The sequence below is a fragment of the Myodes glareolus genome, chromosome 3 (genome assembly GCF_982192425.1).
Source record: "Myodes glareolus chromosome 3, mMyoGla1.1, whole genome shotgun sequence".
Classification (NCBI taxonomy): domain Eukaryota; kingdom Metazoa; phylum Chordata; class Mammalia; order Rodentia; family Cricetidae; genus Myodes; species Myodes glareolus.
In genome coordinates, this window is record NC_142028.1 from 93,731,383 (window position 1) to 93,757,405 (window position 26,023).

At 41.0% G+C, this 26,023-nt stretch overlaps 1 protein-coding gene across 5 annotated transcripts in view; it reads right to left on the reverse strand.

Moving 5' to 3' along the window:
- Window positions 1-26,023, reverse strand: part of Nfia (nuclear factor I A) — a 347,196-nt gene that overhangs the window by 157,312 nt on the left and 163,861 nt on the right. The window lies entirely within an intron of this gene.

Here is a 26,023-nt window from a genome sequence, read left to right on the forward strand (position 1 = left end):
GTGATATGTTTGGGAGAAAAGAGGGAAATCGAGGTGCACATCTCTAAGGGAATAAAGCATTTTCAGACGAGTAGGCCAACAGACACAAATAATGATTTGAAGTAAATATATTAAAAACCTCTATATCTGTGGAAAGGAGGGACCCTAACTTTACTTTGATGCCACAGCTTTACAATCAGCTATCTTTAATCTCACTATGTTTCAGCAAGAAGCCAATACTCAATCAAGAGTTACAGCACGTAACCATGGCCAAACCGGAAGTGTCATGGCATTGGGACCTAGTCACAGCATCCTTTCTCTTTCCTGGAGAAACTGCACCAAGAAGTGGGACCCCTCTAGAAATGCTAACCTGTGGTGTTGAAGGGTTCCCCACTTTCAGGCAACAAGTATCTTCATTGTAAGAGAGTGCCAGAAGGGCTATCTCTACTTTAGAAGTCTCAGACAATACTGACCTGATTAATACGACAAAAAATTCCATTGGGTCAAAAATGAAAAGAACAGAAGTGATAAAAAGGTTGATTTAAAAAATTTAAATCTAGCTTAAGAGCTTTTATATATCATAGCAATTGCCATTTGTCATTTGTTACGATAGACAAAACCAGAAATCACAATGTATCAAAAGTCAGTAGAGGAAGCCTTTCAGAGTAAACTGCAAAGATAGATATCAAGCCTGACCCTAAGGTTGGAAATTCAGGTAAACTTATAGTGAGATCATATTTGAAATCCTAATGACAGAAACTAGTATAATAGACAGTGTAAAAGATAACTAATTACTTTTTTATTTTTCTAAGATCCTATCACTTTTTTCATTAAAAGGTAAGCATTTCAAAACTATTCAAGTGAGTTTCAAATGAGTCATACCATCATCACTTTTATTTTAGAAAAATCTCAAACCATCAGTTACATAAAATTAAAGCAAAGTATCTAAATTTATTTTAGGGAAATTTCTTTTGATCATACACAAAACACACAGATAAAATTTTACCAAACATGACATCTTCACTAAAATCACACAAACAAATATAATTCTCTTCTTGATAGCTTAGCTAAAGTTGTGCTTGTAGCTATGATATCTTCATAACTAAATGCTTCTCCACAAATCAGTGGAAAACATCTTTTCTGTCAATTAATTTAGATGCACAGTAGACAAAGGGACTAAATTATTTTTTATATTAAAGAAAATAGAGATAATGAGCCCCAAACATTTTTAATCTGATAGTAAATATCTTTATGTTCACTTTTTGTTTAAAACACGTGTTTCCTCACCCCACCTTTAGAGAAACAGTCAACACGAGCAACGCGAGCTGCATATGAGGTATGTTCGAAGCTAGTTTAAAATTCCAAGCCACAGAAAAGCAAGCAGACGAGCGTCAAAGAGCTGAGTTGGGCACGGAAATGCTCAGGCTCCCTCTATAAGGGTCCCAGCACTGCCCTGAATACTGAGACACAAACCCTGGGAGAAGCGGCTAGCCAAACTGGGATCCGAGCGTGAAGTCTCAGTTTTATTCAAAACCCGGAGAACGTTACCACCCGAGGTCATCAAGCTAAACTATTCTATCCCAGGAAGGCTCAAGCCGAGCCAAGGCTCCACATGAAAACCTGAGTGCCCTAAATCTTTCGATAATTATTCTCTACCCGTCCCTGCTGCTGTTCCACGAGGAGAAGACACAGCCCCTTTCTCGAACGTAAAAGGTCACAGATGCTGTTAAGTACGGAGCCAACCTTATGACCAGAATTACAAATTAATTTCTCCCCATGCACAACTGATACAAATGAAAGACCTCTTAAGCATTTGCGTCGAAATAATACCAAAATACTTATTTTACCTTTCTGTTTTATACACTTTTTAGAGAAGTGGGACCAGACTTCTTTCTGTTTGGGGCACTTATTGTGTGGTGGCTCGATTTCTGATGACTTGAAATAGTTAGAAACCCTCAAAACAAATTCACTTGCACAGAGTGAGATGGTTTGCTCACACAGGGAGCCCCCCAATCCTCATGCACCAGATCGGTGACTTTCCTTAATGGTTCCCTGGTTAAAACCCAAAGGATTTGCATTTTACAATAAATATGACTTAAATTTTACAAAGACTATTACTTAAAGGGGTATCGAAGTGATGGGGTTGGAACGCTGTTGCAGGAGAGTAAGAGTTACTTATTTCTCTTCGCAGCTGTGGATCTGCTTGTTTTTGTTGTTTGTTTAATGAACCTTAAACATTAATCTAACCTTGAAAAGTGATACTTCCTTTGCTTTTAAACAATTTATGAGCATACGTTTAAGACTACAATAGACAGGGTTTGCATATTGAAAGCTAGGTTAAGCCCTCTGAAGTGAACTGGTAGCCATCTTTCTGTGAGTTTTTGTGGCTTCTACAGCTATATTGCTGCAGTACTCAAAGATAGTCCACTATCAATATAATTGGCAGAGAAAGAATAAAATAAGTCCTAATGCCGACATATTGATCTCTGCTCCTATAACTTGTCTTGAGTTTGTAACTTACATACATAGCCAATCCCTACAAACTTAAGTCTCATCCCTTAGTGGAGTGCAAAGGATGACAAAAGCATTAATGTGTAAAGCGAGGAGGGAAGGATATAGGTGTCACATCCCTATATTTTATATTAATTAAGCTTCTTGAAAAGATGGCATATTGCCAGGCTTCCCTGTCCTTGACCTAGAATTAATCCCTTTCCCTCTGATCAGTCTTTCACTATGCACACATCTCTCTTGGTACAGCTGATGGAAGCTGTGTGGTGGAGACTCACGCTCCTGCAGAGAGTCACTTCCTCTCCTGTTTCCGGGCCCTTTGATGGGCTGCCTGGCCCAGGGCACAGAGGTCTGTGACTTCAAGATAGGAACTCCCAGCTCTTGTTCAGCTCCTTAAGACTGGACAGCTGCCAGTGACAGCATGTCCCTGAAAAGTATATGGTGACCCATAAAGGGAGTGGGATTCAGAAACTGACAACAAAGGGCAGGATGATCATTGTCTCTACTGTGGATCCCACTTGTTGGGGGCTGGTAAGGGGAGGCGAGGCACACCCCTCTGACATGGGGTTCTCTGAAAACTGCATAATGGAAGTAGACTAGAGACATGCACCTTGGTGACCTGCTAGCACAGAACACAGGCTGAGCTGGAGACACCCTCTGACACCCAGAAGGCCCTAAGTGTATACAGGCTATAAAAGCTCACCACTGGCAGGAACATTTCACATACTCAGAAGTCCAAGGGGAGAAAAGCCGTGTATTCTCCAATGGCCGCAGAGTATCTTGAAGGCCTTAAGATTGCTACCGAGAACTGAGCACAGCAGAGCAGGTCTCCCTTCCCTAAGTGTCCCAGCAGAATTCCCACTCAGCCAGGGCAACACTCACACAAGTCTATGAACCATGAAAGCACAAATCTTGGTCTCTAGAAAAAAAACAATTCAGTCTAAGTTTCATGCTATCAACACACAGGGATTTGCCTAAGGCTGAGCCTGCAAAGCCTTTGCTAGAATTTGTTCTCTAGTTCTTAATTTCCCAAACTGAAAAACAGTAAGGAGACATGAGAAGGCATCCACACACACACACAAAACCATGAGCCAGTCCAGTGAAAGAAGGTAAAATTTTGTACCAAAGAATCAGAGTTCTCTATCACCTAAATAAAAGAGACTCAACGAGCAGAATGGATACTGTCCTGAAAGTAAGTGAAGGGTTGGGGGAATTCCCAGGGTGAAAGAAAGGAGATGAGAGCTTGCTTGGACTGTAATCAACAAAGGCTTTCTGCAATCGTAGCCAATAACAACTTTAAAACTTTGGGAAGTTTCTGTCTTTCTTTATGGTGTGAGGTGAGTCCTTTGTAATAGACTCAGGGTAAATAATTCACCTTCTCTATCTGCATAGTTAGAATAGGAAAAAGACCTGTCTCTAACAGCACAAGATCAAAACTTACCGTGCTTTGATCTATTCCCACATACTCACAGTAAGGGAATCTAGAAGATGAAGCGGTTATGACAGTCACGATTTGCTTATTGGGTCTCACGGGGGCTATTATTAAAGAAATCATTGTTGGAACACTATATTTAGAAATTGTGTCAGAGAGAGAGAGAGAGAGAGAGAGAGAGAGAGAGAGAGAGAAACTCTGTCTTGAAAAACCAGAGAGACAGAGGAGAAATGCCCCTCAACTGAAGAATGGATAAAGAAAGAAAGAAAGTGTGGTACAATTACATGATGAAGTAGTACACACCAGAAAAAAATACTGACATCTTGAAATTTGTGGGCAATGGACAGATCTAGAAAACATCATATTGAATGAGATAACCAGACTCAGAAAGACAAATATAGTCTACACTCACTCATAAGTAGTTTTTAGACATAAAGCAAAGAAAAACAAGCCTACAGTTCACAATCCCAGCGAACCTAGATAACAATGAGGACCCTAAGAAAGGCATACATGGATCTAATCTATGGGAAGTAGAAAAAGACAAGATCTCCTGAGTATACTTGGAGCATGGGGATCATGAGAGACGGTTGAAGGGGAGAGGAGAGGCAGGGAGGGGAGTAGAGAACACTATATAGCTCAATAAAAGCAATAAAAAGAAATACTGCCTCTGTGTGTGTGTGTGTGTGTGTGTGTGTGTGTGTTTAATAGGACTAAAATCTTAAAGACAAAAGAACTATTTGGGAAAGCTTACATGAGAATATAAAGTGCCGCTGCACAGGTCATGCAGAGACATACTCACAGCTTAGAGGTAAGCATCGAAGAATGCTACACAATCAGCTAAGCAGAATGGTCTGGAAGGATGAACAATTTATAACATTATCGCTAAGTCTGAACTACAGAAAATACAGAAAAATGACTAACACTCGTAGAGAATGTACAGAATTCTTCATGCACAACAAATAACCAAACCGATATTTCAGGTCAATTCATGTACACAACTGTGACTCATCGAATGAAAAATTAACGTGCAATGACCTAGTTCTTAAAATAGATAAATGGTAGAGTAAATCATGGCATGGACGTGTTCTTAAGTATTAGAATGGAAACATTTCATGATCCTTTGAGTAGGAAGTATTATCTTTACATTAAGAGACAGAATCTGATCTCTATAATTTTTCCTAGTGGGCCAGAACTATGTGTTTTGTGCTAACTGAAGTGATTACATAATGGGGAGGTGAGGTGGGGAGAGCCCGCTCCAGAAGGGCCTGGCTAGTTTGCACATGTTGTATTCGATGGAGAGAGAGCAAAGGCTGTGTTTGTGCAGCAACTACTTGGAAGGGGTCCACCAGACCACCCCGGGGCTGCCAGCTGCTCTGGAGATCCGCTCTTGAGCCACACCCGTGACTGGCATTTTCAAAGACCATACGAGGCTGCTGTGTAATCTGGGTTATTTTCTTCCCCCAACTTCTTTTTGTGATAGTTTTCTGAATAAGAAACTTGTGAAGCATTAACTTCACAGGAATGAGACTCTGGGCATTAATGCTGGTATTCGACGCCCATCTGTTGAGTCAGGATTGTGTGTGATGACACACGCGGCTGTTGGGGGTGAGCAGTGCGTACCGACCTCATCACCTACTCTCGAGGTGCTAGATTCAATGTGCCGGAAGAGGCTGGGGAATGATGCAGTTTTAACAAGCTGAGAAAAAAATTAAATGGAGTAACTCCTGTGAACTGACAGTTAGGGTGAGTCATGTGGTGTAAGTCTTCATAACAGGTGGGCTTCAGGGAATCTTTCCTATGACGCTGTAAGTGAAATCAGTGATAGGAAGCTAGTGATCAGAAAAGATAGAAGGGATTTCTCCAATTTCCTTTGACAGGATTATTCCTAAAAATCACTACAACATTTACACAAGCACTTGAATTATATTTTTCCCATGAGAGGAGCATATTGACATGCAATGGTGACCTGTGATTTAATTCAGAATTCCCATCACTGAGTCAACCCGACCACTCACCCCCTCCCAGGTAAACAATGGTCTGTGTAAGAAGAGTCATTATAAAACTATCTCCAATCAGAATTGTAATCAACTCCGCCTGCCGCTCATTATATAGTATGTTCGCAAAGTTGTCTATATACTTGAAAACAAAGCAAACCATCATCTATGTTCTCTAAAGCAGAAAGGGTTCCCATGTACAACCATGTCCTAAAAGTAAACCCATTCAGTGAGTGTTGTGCACAGCCAAATTAAAGTCTTATGTGTCATTATTCATACATGTAATGTTTATGAATCATCTTAGGACCAAAGAACTCTCTGCAGAGGGCATGCTATCCAAGTTTGGGAGCAGGAAAGTTCTTGCATTTGTACTTCACTATTGAAGAGAGGATCTTAAAACCATCTCAGCTACATAATTTAACGTCCTGTATCTTAATTTCCTCATCTATAAAACGGGTACATTATTAATCATCTAACTCAATAGGACTGTGGCATATATTAAGCAAAATAGCACACTTTCCCCCCACCTTTTTTTTTTCTTTTGAAATTTATAGATCACAAGCAACAACGTGTTTCTGCCATCCAGGTCTTCTCATTCAAGCAACTTTTTCACTTTTAAAAAATCAACCCCAACTTACACATGATGTGGTTCTGGTATAACAGCGTTTTAAACCTGGTCCTAAAGAAAGTGTCTCGATCTCCCCCCACGTGGGGTGTTGTCCTCAGTGATGGAAGTGTCAGGCTCACCTTGTGGGCACTTACTCCAGACACACTCTTGTGTGTAAGGTCTGTTTTTCATGCAACATTCTGTCTGAGCCTGTCAGTAGTCTCTGTGGTAGCTGTAGAAGTCTGCATAACAAGACGCATGAAAATGACTTCCCATGAGCCTCTGCAGCAAACTGTACCAAGGGAGAGACATCTTTGTTACCTTATCAGCCAGAAGTTTCCTCAAAAGTCAAGAACCCTGAGCTAGATCATGTTACTGAGTTTCAGGGGCTCAGGAATGTACTCCCAGCCTGTGGCCTTTGTGTTTTGAGTCAACCTGGTGCATTAATTCTGTCAGACAGTGAGGTCTGGGTGCCCAGGCCACGTGAAGACCAGTGGTATCCATCAGCCCATGGAATAATCTGTCAGTGGCAAAATCCCAAACCTCTGCTTTGTAAGAAGGCCCGCCAATGGAGGCCACCACAAAACCTTGGAAACTTAAACAAAACAGAACGGCAGCTTTAACCGTTTGCCATCTTTGAAAAGCCAAAAAGCAGAAAACCTTTTCCAGTTCCGCTGGACAGATTCCTGACAGGAGGGTGAACCTGAGCTGCAAAGCCAACTGAGGAGCTAACAATGCCCAGCCTAATTTTCAAAAGCAGGGAGCTGCTCAAACAAAATAACAGAAATGATTCCTTCCGTAATGTCCGACTTAGACTGGATTCTTTTTTCTCCTCTTACTTCTAACTTCGCCATTCTTCAAAACGGCCGTACGAGAAGAGGCATACAGTATTTTCCTTTGCTTTTTATTCCCCCCTCCTCTGGTTTTCAGGGTTTAAAACTCTTTGTGAAGGAACTGGACTGGTGCGCAGCTTGTCCTGGTAGACAAAATAAACCCGTCAGGACTCTACTTGTTTGCATTCTCCTCAGTGGCAACGTATGCATCAGCAGCTAAAAACAAAGAAACTTTGTAGCTGCTCAGAAGATGCAGAGGCTTCCCAAACAAGGGAGTGGAGGGGTGGGGGAGAGGAGGGTGGGGGTGGGGCATCCAGAAAAGTCTGACAGTCCATTCAATATAGGGATGATGGCTATAATGCACCCAGGTCCCCTCGCTGATTACATATGCATTGGCACTGTTTTGATCGATGCAAGCCATGGCTCAGATGACACACCTGCAAAATCTTGAGCACAGAGCTCCCAGGAAGAGGGAAAATACAGTCTTGTCTCCTTATCTTTGTTTTCAAAGGCTCTCAATTTCTGTGCTTAGATATCTAATTTAATTCTCTCACCCCTCAGCAAACTGGATTAGGGAAGTCAATACTGCCTTTGTGCATCGGCAGGAAAACACGGCTTTCCTCTTATTCAATTTAGCTATGACCTTTAGACAAAGATAATGACAACTGTCTAAAAGTCCAGTTAAGGTTTGAAGAAGAGGGTTCTGCCCCCGCCAGGGTAGGGCTCCCTAGGAATTTGGGGAGACCAGATAGCAGGGGTTACTGTGGCATTTTCTCTCCTAACAAGGAATAATGAAGGAAGGGGAGCTGAGAAGTCATGAACAGAGTCAAGCAGAAAGCATGGCAGGCAGGGATGAGGCACCTCATCTTAAGTCACGGTGTCCCTGGCACATCCAGATCAGAAAATAAGTCTCCGACAAAGCTGCGAGTGAGAAGGGAGGGGCAGTGGTGTCTGAAGAGCAAGGCACTTAATGAGCAGACTGCTGATTCTGCAGTTGGGATAATCACAGAGGTTCCATCTCCCTAGGTGGAGGAGTTCCCACACTGCTGAGACATGGAAGCAGAGGCTGAGGCAAGCCAAAGATCTGCAGGGTAACCGTGCTCACACCACTGCTCCTTGCTAAAGGAGAAATGGGAATGGGCCATCTTCCTGAAGTGACACTGACTTCTTTTCTCTGGTCTTTGAGTCTGGTCATTCCGTCCAGCCGTCTGTGAATTCGGCACCTACTACACAGCTTCCACTTTCTATACCACGGGACAGACATTGAGGGTGAGAAAAAGTAAAGAATCACCCCTGAAGCTCTGAGTCAGCCATGACAATGGTAGTGGAACAGATTCTGTTAACACTTCGCAATGGAATCCTGGCTTCTGGTACTTAAGGCGGAGGAGAGACTGTGTATGCTTACAGCTGTGTTTCCTTCTTTACTGGTGTGGAACTCTGTTCAACTAACCGTACCTTTGTAATGTTATTTACGGGAGTCTGGATCTGACTATTAGGTCATGGCTGAGGTGACCATTTTTAGTGAAATAGATAGGTGGGTAGGCAAAGTAGTAACATAGAAGAAACATATGATCACTGTAAAATTGGTGTGATTGGAAATGGTGTAAGGTATTTAGATAATCAAATGGAAAAAAAAACCAGACTGTATAGCAGTAACACTCTGATGGGTGGTAGAGAGTGAAGAACCATTCATTAATCTTTCCCGGGTCCTCCCTTTCAGAGATGGTAATTGTGACAGAGGGTGTTCTACAAGAAAACTTGGGTTCCAGACTCTTCCTGGCATCTCTTCTAGCTGTGTGGGGTAGGGAAGCCCTTTACCTCCCTTAACTCATCCTAACTGGACTCTGAAGACCATGAAGGTTGGATTGTGTGACATAATGTGCCCTGTTGGTTATGGGAAGTGATTGGGCTCTAACTGTACACTGCATGGAGCCAATTTTCACAGTGTATCACTTGGGCTATTTTCATGTGATTTCTTTCCTGTGGCAGAGAGCACACTGCTAGGACACACATTGTTTTCTGGGCTATGAAATGCAACTGGTCCTACCCTGGATGATGACGGTGCCAAAGATGCTTTGGGGTAACTGGTGTTGAGAGGACTGCATTACTGCAAGACCGATGCCTTGCCTGTTGAGAACCAACCAGAGGGCTACTGTATGGCCCTAAATCAACCATATTCCCCCCCCCCCTTATACATGTAAATCCTCACTTTTCATGCTGGAAAAGCTAACGACAAGGAAGGTCATCTGCCTCAGAAAGTTTTGCCGGCTCTCAGGTTCGGCCCTTGAACCCGATCCTTAGTAACTACATTGCTAGTTTGGTTGCAGTCAAGGCAGGGCAGCCCATCTCTCCAAAGGTGCTCAAAGGTATCTGTTCACTGTTGCTCACATTAAGTATAATTAAAAATAACACGCATGCAGTTCTCCTTGCAAATCAAAGACCATCTCTTCTTTATTTACTTTATCAATGACCAAAAATAGCTCACTAAAGTTTTAAGTTAAGTTTAAGAGTTTTAACTTAGGCCAACCCCTGACCACTTAAGCCTTTAAACAATGTTTTCTCTTTATATCTTGACCCACCATGCCACCCAGAAATCTAAACCAAACCAAAACAAAACGCATTGTGTTTTAAAAAAACTACTGAATAAAGAACTTAGGCAATTTGTAAGCCTAGAATTTAGGACAACACCACTTTATAAAAAAATTTGGTTTGTTTACTTATTTTTATGGATTTTTGCATATGTATGTATATGCACCATGTTCATGCCTGGTACCCGTGAAAGTCAGAAGAAGTGGGTGAATCCTTTGTGAGGCATCATGTGGATGTTGGAAAGTGAGCCCAGGTCCTTTGCAGTAGCACCATGTGCTCTTAACCATGCAGCCATCTTTCTAACCCCAACACTACTATTATTTTAGATTGTGTGAAGAATGGAACATAGGGCCTCAAGCATGCCAGATATTCAGTGTACCATTGAGCTATACCCCTAATCCTGTTAAAAAACATTTCATAAACACTTTCTCAAACATACATCTGCAAAATAATGTGATCTCAATTCCCACATTAACAGTCAGTTTTCTCCTTGTCTTTGGGATCTGTAATACAAACGTTCAAGATATAGCTATTCATTTGATTAACCCAAAATGTTCCTTCATCAGACTCCCCAGTTTTATTACCACAGTGGAGTTCAGGTGGAATGTAAGTCTTTCAATTCTCACCCACCTTCAAGTGAAAATAGTCATATTTTGGGCTTATGTGTCTGTAGGATAAAGGATGCAAATGATTTAAGTGAATCATTCCACTTTTTGGAGTTTCCATTTGGAGTCGATCATGGCTTTTTCCCCCTGACATATGCAGTGCTAAGTCATTTAAAATTAATTGCAGTACAATATTTTAAAGTTTCTTCACATGGTGCTAATCTCAAGTGCTTTGGGTATTTGAACCATACTTGGAAGACATCAAGTTCTGCATATCCTTCTAGCAAGGAGCAGCTGAAGATTAACCTAAGAAGATTAACCAGGGGTCCTGCATGAACTTTAATCTAGCACTGAAGCCAGTGGTACCGGATTATAAAATTTCAAAAATGTGTGACTTGGTACAAAGTAGAAATCTGCAAACACCCCCACATAACAAGAAATATGAAAAACAAACTTAGATAATGAAAACCCATGAGTGCTGTGGGAGTTCCTTCCACTCCTTCAGCCAATAGCCGCTGAGATACCAGCCCATTGGGGCGTGGTCTCTCTCTCTTTAAAAAAGCAGCGCCTGTCCTCCACTCTCTCTCTGGTTTCTGGCTCCGCTTCAGGCTCCTAGACTCCTTTCCTGTTCCGCGGAGGGGCTGTTGTCTGGGACGGTAATCTGTAAGTTTTTCCCCTTTGAATAAATAACCATTCTATTAATCATAATTCCAAACTGGTGTGGGATTGTTTGTGACTTACGCCTTCATCTGGCGCCCAACGTTTGGTTGTAGAACCCCCCCCCCTTCCCCCCCACTCAACTGTTTGCTGCCAGCTCGGCTAGTCACGAGACCTCCCTCAGCTGCAGCCTGTGCCCTGTGTGTGGAGCCAGCAGTTCAATTAAACCCCACGCCTCCCAAGCTCCACAGGCTCGGGACAGTCTCTGCCTGACTGGTTTGCTCTTTTCTGAGTTGTTTTTAAATTTCCCTTAGAAGTGCGGTGCTTTAGTGGCGTGAATCAGAACGACTCGGTCACGTGGAGGTATACGCGGCTTCCGGGTTGCTCTTTTCTACCCCTGGATTCTGGGTTTCTGGTTCCATGTATGGAATAGATTTAATTACATTTTCTTTCTTGAGCAACTTATATTTCCTAGTTTTTAACAAATACTACGGCTGACACTGAAACAGGACCCCGTTTCCGTCACCTTTGCAGTGGTTCTAGTCGCGACTTGGCAACAGCGCCGCCTACTAGACAAGAGGTAATATGGCAGTTTTTGTTTCCAATGCCAATTTTACTGTTTTCTTTATTAATACAATGGATTATGTCATGCAAGGTTTATATGACTATGGAGATACATTAATTTACTTGTTACTAGGTTTCAGTTTTCTTTTCAATATTTTATCATTAAGAAAGATATGATTTTTACAGACTAATAATAAACAACTAGTTGAAAGGATTAAAATTATTGAAAATCAGGGGTTATCTGAACAAGTGGATACTATGATAGACAAAATTGACTCCATATCCAAGGGTACTAGGAAGTTACCTGAAAGGGTTCAGGCTATTGAATTTGACGTTCAGACATTACCACAAAGTTTTGATAAGGTAACAGATAGAATGTACCTCCAGAATGGGAACCAAAAAACTAATACCTTAGTGAAATTCCTAGAAACACGGGTAGGTCAGGAGATTCAGGATTTAAAGGATACAATGATAAAAAGATTAGAAATGATTGAAGAAATTATTGGAGCTGGTGAACAGAGTAAGAAGGCACAAGGACAGGATACAATGCCACCACCAGCTGTTAGAACTGGCTTACCCAGGGTCCTAACAACATACCCTGTAATTTATTCTGACAAAGGGTCAACTTCTAAAGGCTCAAAGGGAGTTAAAGAAGCTAGATGGACACCAATAGCAATGAATGATTTAAAAGAAATTAAGCAAGCTGTCGTTAATTATGACTTGCACTCTGCATTTGTTAAGGAAATGATAAGGACTTGGGCTTCTAATGTCAGAGCTACCCCCCATGATTTCTCTCAGATAGTGTCTGCAGTTTTAGGTGATGGACCTTCCTTGATGTTTGGAATTTATTTCAGAGAAGAATCCAAACATATGGAACAGCAAGGAAGAGCAAAAGGTGTGGAGGTTTCCCAAGATCAAATTCTTGGTGTAGGAACATATGCTGATCCACAGGTCCAAGCTCTTTATGACGAAGAAGTGCTGTCCTTATGTCACAATGTCCTTGAATGCTTTGAATAGAATACAAGATCCAGCAAAAAGGGTCGAATCATATACCAGGGTTAGGCAGGGACAGAGAGAACACTTTACTGACTTTGTGCAAAGATTAATTAAGGCTCTGGACATAGGGGTAACAGACCCAGAAGCTAGACGAATACTTCTTGAATCTCTAGCTTTTGAAAATGCAAATACAGAGTGTAAAAAGATAATTGGGCCTTTAAGATCTAGATCAGCACCTATGGAAGAATGGATACAGCATACAATGAATGTTGAGACGTTTAGCTATAATGATGAATCCTGGAAAGGAGAAGCGATTTCCAAAGCTATGAGGAGACATCAAACTACCAGGTGTTTTAATTGTGCTAAATTAGGACATCTGAAAAGGGATTGCAGGCAAAGAAATTCTAGGAATAATATCTCCTCTGGGAATGACAAAAATAGGAGACCACAGCCTTCAGGTATATGTAGGAGATGCGGTAAAGGCCGACATTGGTCCAACGAATGCAGGTCAACAACAGACAGACAAGGCAACTCGATACCATCCGGAAACTCCTTGAGGGGCCTCTCGCAAGCCCCCAAGTCAAAAGTGGCCCAGTCATTCCCAGTTACAGTGGAAAATGTGTCTCACCAAGAAAATTGAAAATTCCAATGTCTGCTGTAAAAAGTAATACTGGTCTAAATGATGAATTACATGTGGAGAATGAGTCAAAAAACTCAGTAGGACAGAGTAAATGTATATTTTGGCAGACTTCTATTAACGATCAAAGACCAAAGCTAAGAGTCAGTATAAATGGCATTTTTATCGAAGGCTTATTAGACACAGGTGCGGATGTAAGTATCATTACTCCAGAATCTTGGCATCCGAATTGGCCTCTTCAAGAGGTAGATGTTCAGTTCCTGGGAATTGGAACCCTATCTCGTGTAAAACAAAGCACAAGATGGGTGGAATGCATAGGGCCTGAAGGGCAAATAGGAAGATTAAGGCCATATATAGCCAATATTGCAATAAATTTATGGGGCCGTGACCTGCTACAGCAATGGAATACCCAGATTAACATTCCTGTAGTTCCAGGAACTCACAATTCTGGGAAGGATATAATGAGGTATTATGGAAAAAGGTCACCAGCCATTCAGGCTGTACAAGAACATACAGCCAATAGCAAACCTTTAGAGGTACCAACAGCCCTACCTTTAAAATGGCTAACTGAGAAGCCAATATGGATCAAGCAGTGGCCTCTAGTTGAAGATAAATTACAGGCTTTGGAACAGCTGGTACAAGAGCAACTAGATGCTAACCATATTGAAGAATCAACCAGCCCTTGGAATTCTCCTGTGTTTGTTGTAAAAAAGAAATCTGGTAAATGGAGAATGGTGACAGATCTAGGAGTTGTCAACAAGGTAATTCAACCTATGGGTTCGCTACAATCTGGAATTCCTTTGCCTTCTCTATTACCAAGAGGATGGCCTCTTATAGTTATTGATTTGAAAGATTGTTTTTTCACTATACCTTTGCAAGAAAAGGATAGAGAAAAATTTGCCTTCACAGTGCCTACTTATAATAATTCTCAGCCTACTAGGAGATATCAATGGACTATCCTCCCACAGGGGATGCTCAATAGTCCCACATTGTGCCAATATTTTGTTAATATGCCATTGGAAATAATTCGTAAGCAATTTCCCAAGTCCATAATTTATCATTACGTGGATGACATTTTATTATCTAATTCAAATAAAGATACGTTGGAAATTATGTTTGAAGAAGTAAAGAAAGTCTTGCCTAGGTGGGGATTACAAATTGCCCCTGAAAAGATTCAAAGAGGAGATTCTATTAATTACCTAGGTTACAGAATAGGGTTAGAGAAAATTTGAACGCAAAAGGCACAAATTAGGAGAGACCGGTTACAGACTCTTAATGACTTCCAAAGATTGTTAGGAGACATTTCCAGTCTATGACCAGCTGTTGGGATAATACCTAATTTAATAGTTCATTTAAACAAAACCTTAGATGGTGATAAAGATTTGAATAGTCCCAGAAAATTGACAGTTGAAGCAGAAAAGGAACTGACAATGATTGAGGAAAAATTACAGGAGGCACATGTGGATAGGGTGAACCCGAATCTTAGTTCCATCCTAGTCATACTGCCTTCCAGAATTTCTCCTACAGGGATTTTAATGCAGAGGGACAATATTATTTTAGAGTGGATATTTATACCTCATAAACCAAGCAAAAAATTAAAAACTTATGTAGAAAAGGTCTCTGAATTAATTATAAAAGGTAAACTGAGACTTCGTCAACTAGCAGGTATAGACCCAGCAGAAATTATAGTGCCTTTCACTACTGAGGAAATAAGAAAGTTATGGGAAGATAATGAACCATGGCAAAGAGCTTGTGCTAATTTTTTGGGAGAAATTAACAACAACTATCCCAAAAGTGATAGACTTAACCTTATAAAGAGAACTTCTTGGATTCTTCCTAGAATTGTACATGATGCTCCAATAACTGGAGCCCAGACATTTTATACCGATGCAAATAAATCAGGGAAAGCAGGTTATAAATCGGAAGAATTGAGTAAGGTGGAACAAAGTCCGTATAATTCTGTCCAGAAGGCAGAATTATATGCCATTCTTATGGTGCTAAGGGATTTTAAAGAAACTCTTAATATAGTTACAGATTCACAATATGCAGAAAGAGTTATCTTGCATATGAAACCGCTGAATTTCTACCAGATGAAACAGAGTTGACTTCATTGTTTATCGAGGTACAGGACATAATTAGGAATAGGCTTTGTCCAATGTACATAACACACATCCGATCCCATACAGGTCTGCCTGGCCCTCTAGCACAAGGTAACGCTGAAATTGACCAATTATTGATTGGAAGCTTTCTGCAGGCCTCCGAATTTCATAAAAAAATTACGTCAATAGTAAAGGCTTAAAGAAAGAGTTTTCCATTACATGGCAACAAGCTAAGGACATTATAAAGAGATGTCCTACTTGTTCTTTCTATAATCAAACACCGTTGCCTGCAGGGAGTAACCCAAAGGATACTCAAAGGAATGAAATCTGGCAGATGGATGTGTTCCATTTTATGGAATTTGGCAAATTAAAATATGTACACCACACCATAGACACGTATTCAGGTTTTCAATGGGCAACTGCCCTGAGCTCAGAAAAGGCTGATTCGGTAATCACACATTTATTGGAAGTTATGGCCATCATGGGTATACCTGCACAAATAAAGACAGACAATGGTCCAGCATATATATCTAAGAAAATGAAATGCTTTTTTGCTTATTATAATATAAAACACATTACAGGTATACCAAATAATCCTACAGGTCAGGCAGTTATAGAAAGATCAAATCGTACTATAAAGGATATGCTGAACAAACAGAAAGGGACGAAAGATACCCCCAGAAATAGATTGCATAATGCTTTATTAACCTTGAATTTTCTTAATGCTAATGAGAAAGGAACAACAGCAGCAGAGAGGCACTGGATAATGGAAAAACCTTCTGAACTAAACCAACCTGTTTACTTCAAAGACATGCTGACCTCTCAATGGAAGCCAGGAGATGTGTTACGTTGGGGAAGGGGTTTTGCTCTTGTTTCCACAGGAGGAGAAAAATGGTGGATACCATCAAAATTAATAAAAGTTCGATTTGAAGAGGAGAAACCTCTTGGAAAGGAGAAATGACAGCTCATCTACAATGATGATATTCATACAGGTGGTAAGAAAAACATATAGAATGGGGGCAGGGTTCTGTTCTTATCTCCACAGGAAAACACTCATTTTTGAAAAATTCAAGGGACCCTGGATATTTGAATAGTGACAGATGGAAAATAATGGCCCAATAGGGACTATCAAGAAAACTGAATAGGTTCTGTGAGTAAAATATACTAAATCATATTTCTAAATTTATAGAGCTGGTTTTGGAGTTGGACTCTGGCTCAGTCCCTCTCTAATTCCAAGCCTGTTGTTAAAAGAAAAACCCAGAGTTTCTGGAGTTTCTGTCTCATGTCAAGAGCCATGATATGGAACAGAAAGAAATATGAGTTTAGAAAACATCTTTACTTTTCTTCATATCTATCATACCTTTCATTGAATATATGTATGTCTGTGTATGTCTATATGATTACTGTTTAAGTTTTCCACAATGAACAATGAGTTTTTCCTGCAGTGACACTTGAAGTTTCCAGGAAAAAGATTGGGCCCCATAACAACAACTCCACCCAGTTGATATGACGTCATGATACTGATAGCGCTACTACAAGACCTGTTTTGGGTACCAGTTGCACAAGACGGTTCCAATGTGGTTAACTGAAATGGTGTACATCTTGTATGACATTCTGGCCAGACCTCCACAAAATACTCAGAGACTATTTGCAATTTTGAAAGACATTGATCTTGAAATTTAACCATCATTTTACTTTCACAGGATCCCCCAGAAAGAACGTCACCCTCATGACAGCTGGAAGTAATTCTAGAGAATGACGTCCCCGCTCCCACTTAAGTTTGTCCTTGGGTTTAGGGACATCATTTAGGGGTTGGTTATAATTAGTATACGGTTGAGGGTTGGGGGAGGAATTTTATAAGTGCAGGAATCGTAAAAAAAAAATGGGATAATTGGATTATGGGATAATAGATTTGTACTTGTGAGTTATTGTTTTGGTGACAAATATATTGGTATCAATTCTTATATATTGATACAAAGTTAAATTATATTGACTATTGTATGCATGCATGCTTCTATCTCTGTTTAAAACATTTTTTTGTATTGATATATATATATATTGTATTGATATATGTATATTTACCATATTGCATTGTACACTTCTACCTCTGATTAAGATACTTATATATTGTTTATGTATTGATATATATATATATATTTACCATATTGCAATGTATACTTGCATATTGTTTATATTTGGAGGTCATATTGTTCTCATTTATTGCACAGTTGTTTATTGTCTCAGTCTTTAAGTTAGATAGGTATTGAGAATTATATAGATCAATAGTCATCTAAGTTTGTCATTTATAATTAGACTAATCAGGTTCTTTAGATACATAGAGATTATATTCAGTATAGATAGATAATCTTCAACCTCTTCAAAGAGCTGTAGAAAATGGCCTTTAATCTAATTCAGAGTTCTGTGGTAGTGAGACACAATCGCTCCTGGCAACACCGATCTATTCCCGAGAGAATGTTGAGCACCAAAGATAATCCACCTGGAGCCTTTCTTCTTGCCAGAACTGGCCTTTGGGTAAAGAAATGCCCATACCTTAACTACTGACAGACTTACAGAATATCCGTAAATGGATAAAACAGGACTGTCATATCCTGCCAAGACAGGGTAAGATAGTTTTGAAAAGTTTCTTGCCTTTGAAAATGGTATGTCATTTATGTCAGACCTTAGCCAAAGTTGGTTGCTTCAATGCTGCAAACGTGACTTTGGGTGTTTGCCCAGGTAGCCAGTTGTCTCTATGATTTGTTACATGTTCTGGAAGTTGTTTGATTGCACTTCCTAATTACTCAGGTAACATTATTTCCCTTCTCAGATCTTCGATGGGATTAAAGATTATATAAATGTAGTTACTTTCCTCTCATGACTTGGCCAAATTATTTGTTATACAAGACTTAAGCTAGTTAGAATAGGATATTTGTATTTATTGTATATAATTTCGTAGGTTTGTACTTATTGTATATAATTTCGTAGTAGGCTTAGAACTCTCTTACTTAAACAAAAGGGGGAGATGCTGTGGGAGCTCCTTCCGCTCCTTCAGCCAATAGCCACTGAGATACCAGCCCATTGGGGCGTGGTCTCTCTCTCTTTAAAAAAGCAGCGGCTGTCCTCCACTCTCTCTCTGGCTTCTGGCTCCGCTTCCTGCTCCGCTTCCAGCTCCTAGACTCCTTTCCTGTTTGCACAGAGGGGCTGTTATCTGGGACGGTAATCTGTAAGTTTTTCCCCTTTGAATAAATAACCATTCTGTTTAATCATAATTCCAAACTGGTGTGGGATTGTTTGTGACTTACGCCTTCACATGAGTTCACTTAAGTAGCTCTGAAATCCTGAAAGGCTTTCCAAAATTCACCAGTAGTCACAGGGGCCATGCGCACAGCCTTTCCCTCTATCTGCATTTCATCCTAACGGTCCTGCCAGTTTTCACTGTGGGGCACAGTCTCCATGGTTCTCCTCTCTTACTTCTGGAAGAAGTAAAAGCACCCCCACCCCCCAGTCCCACTACTACCCAGTAACTAATAACGGAAAAGCAACTTTGCTTGGTAAAACCCAAATTTAAAGTGTCTTCCAAACAACATGTGGTAAGTTTGAGTAGTTTCACGTGAAGTTTCTCAGGATATATGTGTTTAAAAGCTGTTTTTTAAAAAAGTATTTTTACCCAGACTTATTTAGTGAGAAGTTATGTTTACTTGGTGGTCTCTTCTTAATTATGTCCATATCACACCAAATAACATACATTCTGGTTTGCTCTTCAAAAGTCAGCATGGACCCCATCACTCGTTCTGGGAGGAAGAGCTTCTTTACCGTGGGCAGTCACAGGAGTGGGTTGGTTCTTATCCCAAGTGCGAAGCGCTGGGAGACTTAGTCCCAAGCAGTCCAGGACTCATCAGAACCCACCTGTTCAGCTCATTCCTTATAAAACTGCCTCTGGCACTCTAAGCGCCTACTCCGGTCAGCCCCTCATGGAGTTTCTAGACGTCCGAAGGCATTCTAACATGTGCCAGTGTTAGAAGGAGGAGGAGGAGGAGATTTCTATAAGCGAGAAAGGGCTTATTTGTTTATGTTCAAGAAATCTCTTGCCTCTAGCTTTTCATGTAGTTTACTTGTGGTAAACGTGAATGTGCAGAGAAAACAAAAACACTTAAGCAGAAACTACTGCATTAGTGGTGTGCGGGAACGAAGGCGGGCTGTTCTACCTGCCAATCCCACCCCATTTTCACAAAGCTCCTCCCACCCCTACTTGGCTCCATGATCAATTCTTTTTAATTAAAAAAGTTAAATGAACATGTGTGTTGTTACTCATGTCTATAACACACACGATAGATATGTCATGTAATGATGCAGCCAAGGAGACCCTTGTCAGAGCTGAGGTCATAGTGTTTAGATTTTCCATCTCCAATCATGGGTACAAGCCTGTAGAGGTCGGAGATGGGTATGAGTGTCTTCCTCTATCACTTACTCTTATTGATGTAAGGCGTGTAGCAGAACCAAGAGCTCACATCCTTAGCTTGTCTAACTAGGCAGCTTGCTCTGGAATGCCCTTTCTCTGCCCCCCAAGTGCCAGGACGACAGGCAGGCATCCACCCTGCAGGCAGTTACAAGGCTGCCAGGGAGCTGAGCTCCAGTCCTCCCACATGCTGAGCCATCTCTCCTATTCCTCCAGCAGCATTTCTCTCCTTTTAAAAAATGTGTGTGTGTGTGTGTGTGTGTGTACATACACGTGTGTGTATGTACACGTGCGTGCCATGTGCATATATGTGTGTTGGGGGTGCCACAGAATGTGCTTTATAAAGGTCAAAGGGCAGTCTTTGACTGGTTCCCTCCTTCCACCTGTTCATGGGACGTGGACTCAGACTCAGGTTACTTGAACAGCAAACACGTTCCCATCAGGGACCACGCAGTGATTCTCAACTCTGGCAGTATCAGCACAGTGAGGTAATCAGGTTTGACACACCTTTTTCAATTAATACCTTCTATTAATTTGGGGATTAGAAAAAGAATAAGACAAAATCCTATTATAAATGTTTTTTATCTTGTTTTTGTTGTTATTTTTTTTCCAGGAACTAAGCAGAGGTATTGGTTGAGTGGGTGACAGAAACAACAGTTCTAAGGGAGATAAAAAGTTTAACTGCAGCCAATATAGGAAAAGCTAAACATGATCCAGGAATGAAGGTGGCCTGGTGTCCCCATCACATCTGTGAGTGACTAGGTTGGTGACGGTGGTGTAGGAACCATCGCTCCACAGTCTGTCGTGGGGATGGTGGGAAGGCATGGGAGCTTCTGTTCCCTTCCTGTTGACTAACCAGGCATCACTGTCCAAACAGCACACTATCCCAGAGGAGACTTCTCATGCTAATAGCAGCTATGATCCCCACATGGCATGCCCCCAAAGGAGTCCTGTGTCTGTTGGAACCTCACTCCACATTGTCAGGACCTCTGAAAGGTGAGACCTAGTGGGAAGTAGCCATGCCAGTGAGAAAAACGGGGAAGCTGACACAGGGCCTTTGAGACCATGGTGAACTCTGACTTCTGCCTTGCCAGTGGAGATCTCCATCTTGTATAAAACCCACTATGACGTCATGCGGTGGTGAAGCTAATGAGACCCTTGGCAGAGCAAGGCCATGGTGTTTAAATTTTCAGCCTCCCAAATTAAAATAAATCTGTTTTTCTAAGTTATCCAGCCTCTGGTGTTTTGTTATTGTATGAGAAAAGAGGTTAAAGCAGTATTTTGTGGACATTTTTTTCTTCTTACTTTTACTCAAATAATTTTTTAAAAAAAATTATCAGATTTCTATATTTGTTTTTACATTTTAGTTTTTATACATTTAATGATCCCTCTTTCTTGTTTAAGTGAGGATCTTAGTCAAAAAGTGCTAAGTCCTTATCACAAAAAGCAATTTCACGCCACAATACTGCAAGCATTTTGGCTTGCAACTGTTCTTAAAATCAGCCCACAATCTGTTATTAATACCTCCACCGTGGTGGTAGTATAGTGACACACTTAAGGTGTGCAAAACAATTTAAAAAGAAAATTTGAAATGAACAGAGTAATGTCTCCCCAGTAGACACAGAAGTAAATTATCAACACTGCTAACACCGCTATCACGATGAAAAGAGACAAGAGCTAAGGAACTTCTTTCACAAGAGTTGGTATGTAAGTGGAAACTGGGAACAAAGCAAAAAGATCTCATGGGCTGCATTCCCCAGCCAACCAGAAGTCCCTGTTGTGGCGCTCTGAGGGCAACGTCTTGCCTTCCCCAAGGACACAATTCAGAAAGCAAGGGTAAAAAAGAAATTCATGAGGAACCTCAAATGTTATTCAACATTTTCAAGCAACTACGATATGTCAAACAGACCACATGATGCAAGCACGTTTAAATATAAGTTTCTATTTCTGTTTTAAAATAAAAAAGATCAGAAATACGAATCCAGAAAAGCAAAATCTCTTGCAGGTTTCGAAGCATATACAAACCCTGGCAAAAGAAAACACTGTTCACCGCCGCCATCTGCTTCCTGGCGCTGAGGAAACTTTCCTCACAGCCACGGTTTCTTACATTATAAAACCCACTAATTAGTTTTGTTGTAATAAGAAAAATAACCTTTGCATGGAAGGCAGAGAGCCAGCTCGCTTTTTCTCTTGTTATTGGCTGCACCTTACGGTACAAGGTCTCTAACACTGCACATGAAGCTAACCTCTGAGCACTCTTCCGCCAGAGCACTTCATTATCCCGTGGAGTCTGCAGGACTCAGAAGTGAGAGCACCCTCCAGGAAACCTGGGAGGTATTTGGCTTAGCACCTCCTCAGAGAACAGCAGGTTCAGAGTCAGGAGACCTGGGCTCCAGAGTGAACCATTCGAAGTTTGGGCTTGTTAACCTCACGGGAAGGCAGTGCCCCAAGTTAACTTGAGATTTCCCTTAAAATGCTTAAATTCTTTGAGCACAAATAATTTCTTTCTTACAAATTACAAGTCTCAAGAAACTTGTTATTGAAAAAAAAATAAAAGAAACGTACAATGTTTCTCTGACCAACCTGAAAAGACTGGGGTGTTAGCACACACTAACTAAATGTTTATTATTAATAATTATCTAGATTCCTGTTTGTTTTCTAGAGAGAGAGAGAGAGAGAGAGAGAGAGAGAGAGAGAGAGAGAGAAAGAAAGAAAGAAAGAAAGAAAGAAAGAAAGAAAGAAAGGATGTGAGTTTGGGTGGGTTGGAGATCGGAAGGATCTGGGAGAAACTGGGGGATGTGAATCACAATATATTGTATGAAAGAAGATCTATTTTCAATAGTGAATAAATAAAAACACAACAACAACAAAATGAATAAAAACACAAAACTAGCAATTCTGTTGTGTATCAAATCTTCTCTCTTGTTATCAACACTTTGGACAAGTAGAGTTTTTCTACTGTATTTTAAAGATGTGAACAGGTTAATAAGCATTTACATCATAAAAACCAATGTTACTATTTAACAATCAAGGAAGTAAAGACTCTACAAGAACTCCTTGGAATATACTCAAATAAATGCCATAACACTCCTACTGGGTTTTCATGAGCAACTAATGGGCGACATGTCTATTCTGAGTGGTATTCAGCAAAGGCCTCCCTGCTCATGGCCAACATCCTACCTCTGAAGACCTGGTTCACCTACTTCCAATATGGGACCACTCAGAGTACCAGGGGACAAAGGGAATACAACCAAAGGTAGATTACAACCAAGGGGTGTGATGGTGGGGGCACCAGGGGGAGGGGGGGGCACAGCACTAGGGGAAAGAGTCATAAAACTAGAGGGGCAGATAAAAGCCAGGGAAAAGTTGGATAGTACAGAAGGGGGGCAGCACTGGGAGAGGGGGCAGCATCAGAGAAGGGGGCAGCATCGAGGGGGGCAGGAAGCACCAGGGGAGGGGGCAGCTCTGGTGTGTGTGGGGAGCAATAGTACCACATAGGTGGGAAGGGCACAAATCTGGTGCTCACGACATTTCAATCATTAGAAAGAAAATAAATAAGTGAAAATATTTTTCTAAAAAATGAAAATGGGCATTTCTTTTTCAGAAAGTCATATGAGGCCTGATCGGCTCAAACCCACCCTCTGCCCTTAATGAGCTAGTTTATTGGCTCAAAAACAAACCTTACCTCTCCCAATCTTCCTGAGTTGGTTTTCTACAGGCTCCAACTTTGCTGAGGTTTAAACTCACAATGAACTACAGGATAATCTATAATGAACTCAAAAGTCCCTCAGTTTGGGGAATGAGAGATTCTGGTCAAGTTTAACAAGACCCGTTGGTATTGCAGGAATAACTCCATCATCTGTACTGCGACAGTCTGTGACGTGATCATTCATCTCAAGGACACTGCCCATTGGCTGGCCAACTCTGACTCGTCGTTAAAATGCATTTGTTCAAACTTTTAACACTTCCCTCCGCAGCTCGCTCCCAAGCCTTGGAGAGGATCTTGGTGGATTTGTACAGGAGCGTTTGCTTTCACATTCTTGGGCATGAAAAGCGGCTCCATGCCTTCCTAGGACCTGACGGTCACGTTAACACAGCACAGATATCTGCTCCAAGTCTCCAGGATTACCCAGGGCAGAAGAGGAGACTCTTGGTGGAATGAATCAGTCCTTCTCCTGGCCCCGCACCATATTGACTGAGGTGGACCTTCTGTTCCTGCTTTGTTTCTCACTGCCTGTAATTCCCATCTGTCTTCCCAACAAGGTATGAGCCCCAGAGGGCGCCCGGCTCCTGCTCACCTGCATAAGCACTTGCACACAGTACAAGCAAATTGGGGATGGGAGTGGGGGCTGGAATTGAGGAGCAGAGAAGGGAGGGAGGGGCCAGTCTGGGCAAGCTGATGAAGCCAGAGTGATCCCTGAGATGGGTCACAGACCTTTCTGTCTCCTAGGAGAAACAACTTCCAGCTAGGAAAAAAAAAAACAGAAAACAAAAACAAAACAAAAAAAACAAAACAAAACAACAAAACCCGTATTTCCTGGTAAGACTATAAAATTCCTTAAATGGCCGTATACAGTGGGGTAGTTGCTCTCGACCAGAGCTGGGCACGGTCTCATTTAACATTCATGATTATCCTACTTGATAATGTGACATTTCAAACACGACCCCATACAAACAGAATCAAAAAGGGAAGTATGTATTCGACTCAGAAGACATTTCTAACAATTCTTGGCAAGTATTTAGGATTCAAGTCTTTAAAAAAACATTTTCTATGCTTGAGGCAGAATAGCAGTAAAGTTTGGCCAAGTACTGCTTGCTGTGTGTCCTCTCAGGTGTCTACAGGAAACCGTAAGAGCATGTGACACAAGGTGACTATGGCTTCATCCTCATCACAGAAGTCATTCCACATATGTCAGGGATCCAGGACATACTATAGCCAGGCAGAAGTGCTCATCGCTGTGTGGACTGGATATCAACAAAAGCCAGCACATGGAAGCTTCTGTAGACCAGGCCCAAACCACACGAAAAGTTTGTTTTACTCTCTCCTTCTCTAGTGTGCTGAATAACACAGGTCTGGGAATTGCGCTGGCAGGGTAGGTGGGCTAGTGACAAGTAGGTGTGTAGCCCATTTGCCATGCCCTAGTCTCTCAGCTGAACTGCTTTCATCCTTAGTTTGAGGAAGGCACACTCTCAAATGCTTTTAAATTCTGTTTTTGGAAACCTGACTAGATGTTAAAAATGTCATTTTCCAAATTAACTAAAAGTTCTCCAAATAGCTATTTTTATATATCTGCATTTTATATGATGGTATTTATTAACAGACTGCATTTAGATTTTCATGAAGTAATATGATTTTTAAGATGGTAAAACAATAAACACAAAACAGGATAATGAACATATAAGAAAATCTAATACAAATAATATTTAGATTATGCAAAGAGAGGGAGAGAAAAGGCTTTACTGAGAAAAGTAAGTGTGAACAGATCTGACCTGAGAAAACCCGCATGCTTTCCTGTAGACACTGGTTTACAATGCAGTCATCAGCGGATTCCTGTCTTGGTCCCTAAGTTATTTTTATATGTCATCTTTTCTGGGTAACTGAGGTAAAATTAACTTAAAAACTTGGTTTCCCTCTGACAAAGTAAAGAAGCTGATTTTGAAAAATGAAACTATAAAGTAATTACTTGCAAATTTAAAATAGACCACAAATAAAACAACGGGGGACTGGAGAGATGCTTCAAGGACAAAGTGCTCAGCATCAAAGCATGAGGACCTGAGTTCTAATCCCAGCACCCAGCTAAAAAGTGCATCCCTGTAATTCTAGCACTGTAAAGGCAGAGACGGGTGCCGTCTAGAGCTCACTGGCCAGTTAGTTTTGCAGAATCAGTGGGCTGCAGGTTTAGTGAATGACTGCCTAAAAAAAAAATTAAAAAAAAATTAAAAAAAATTACAGTAGAGAGTGATATAGAAAGACATCTGACATTGGCTACTGGCCTCCACATGACCTTCTTACAAATGCACTAACACACACATAAGTATGAATACAAACATACAGTGCACATACACA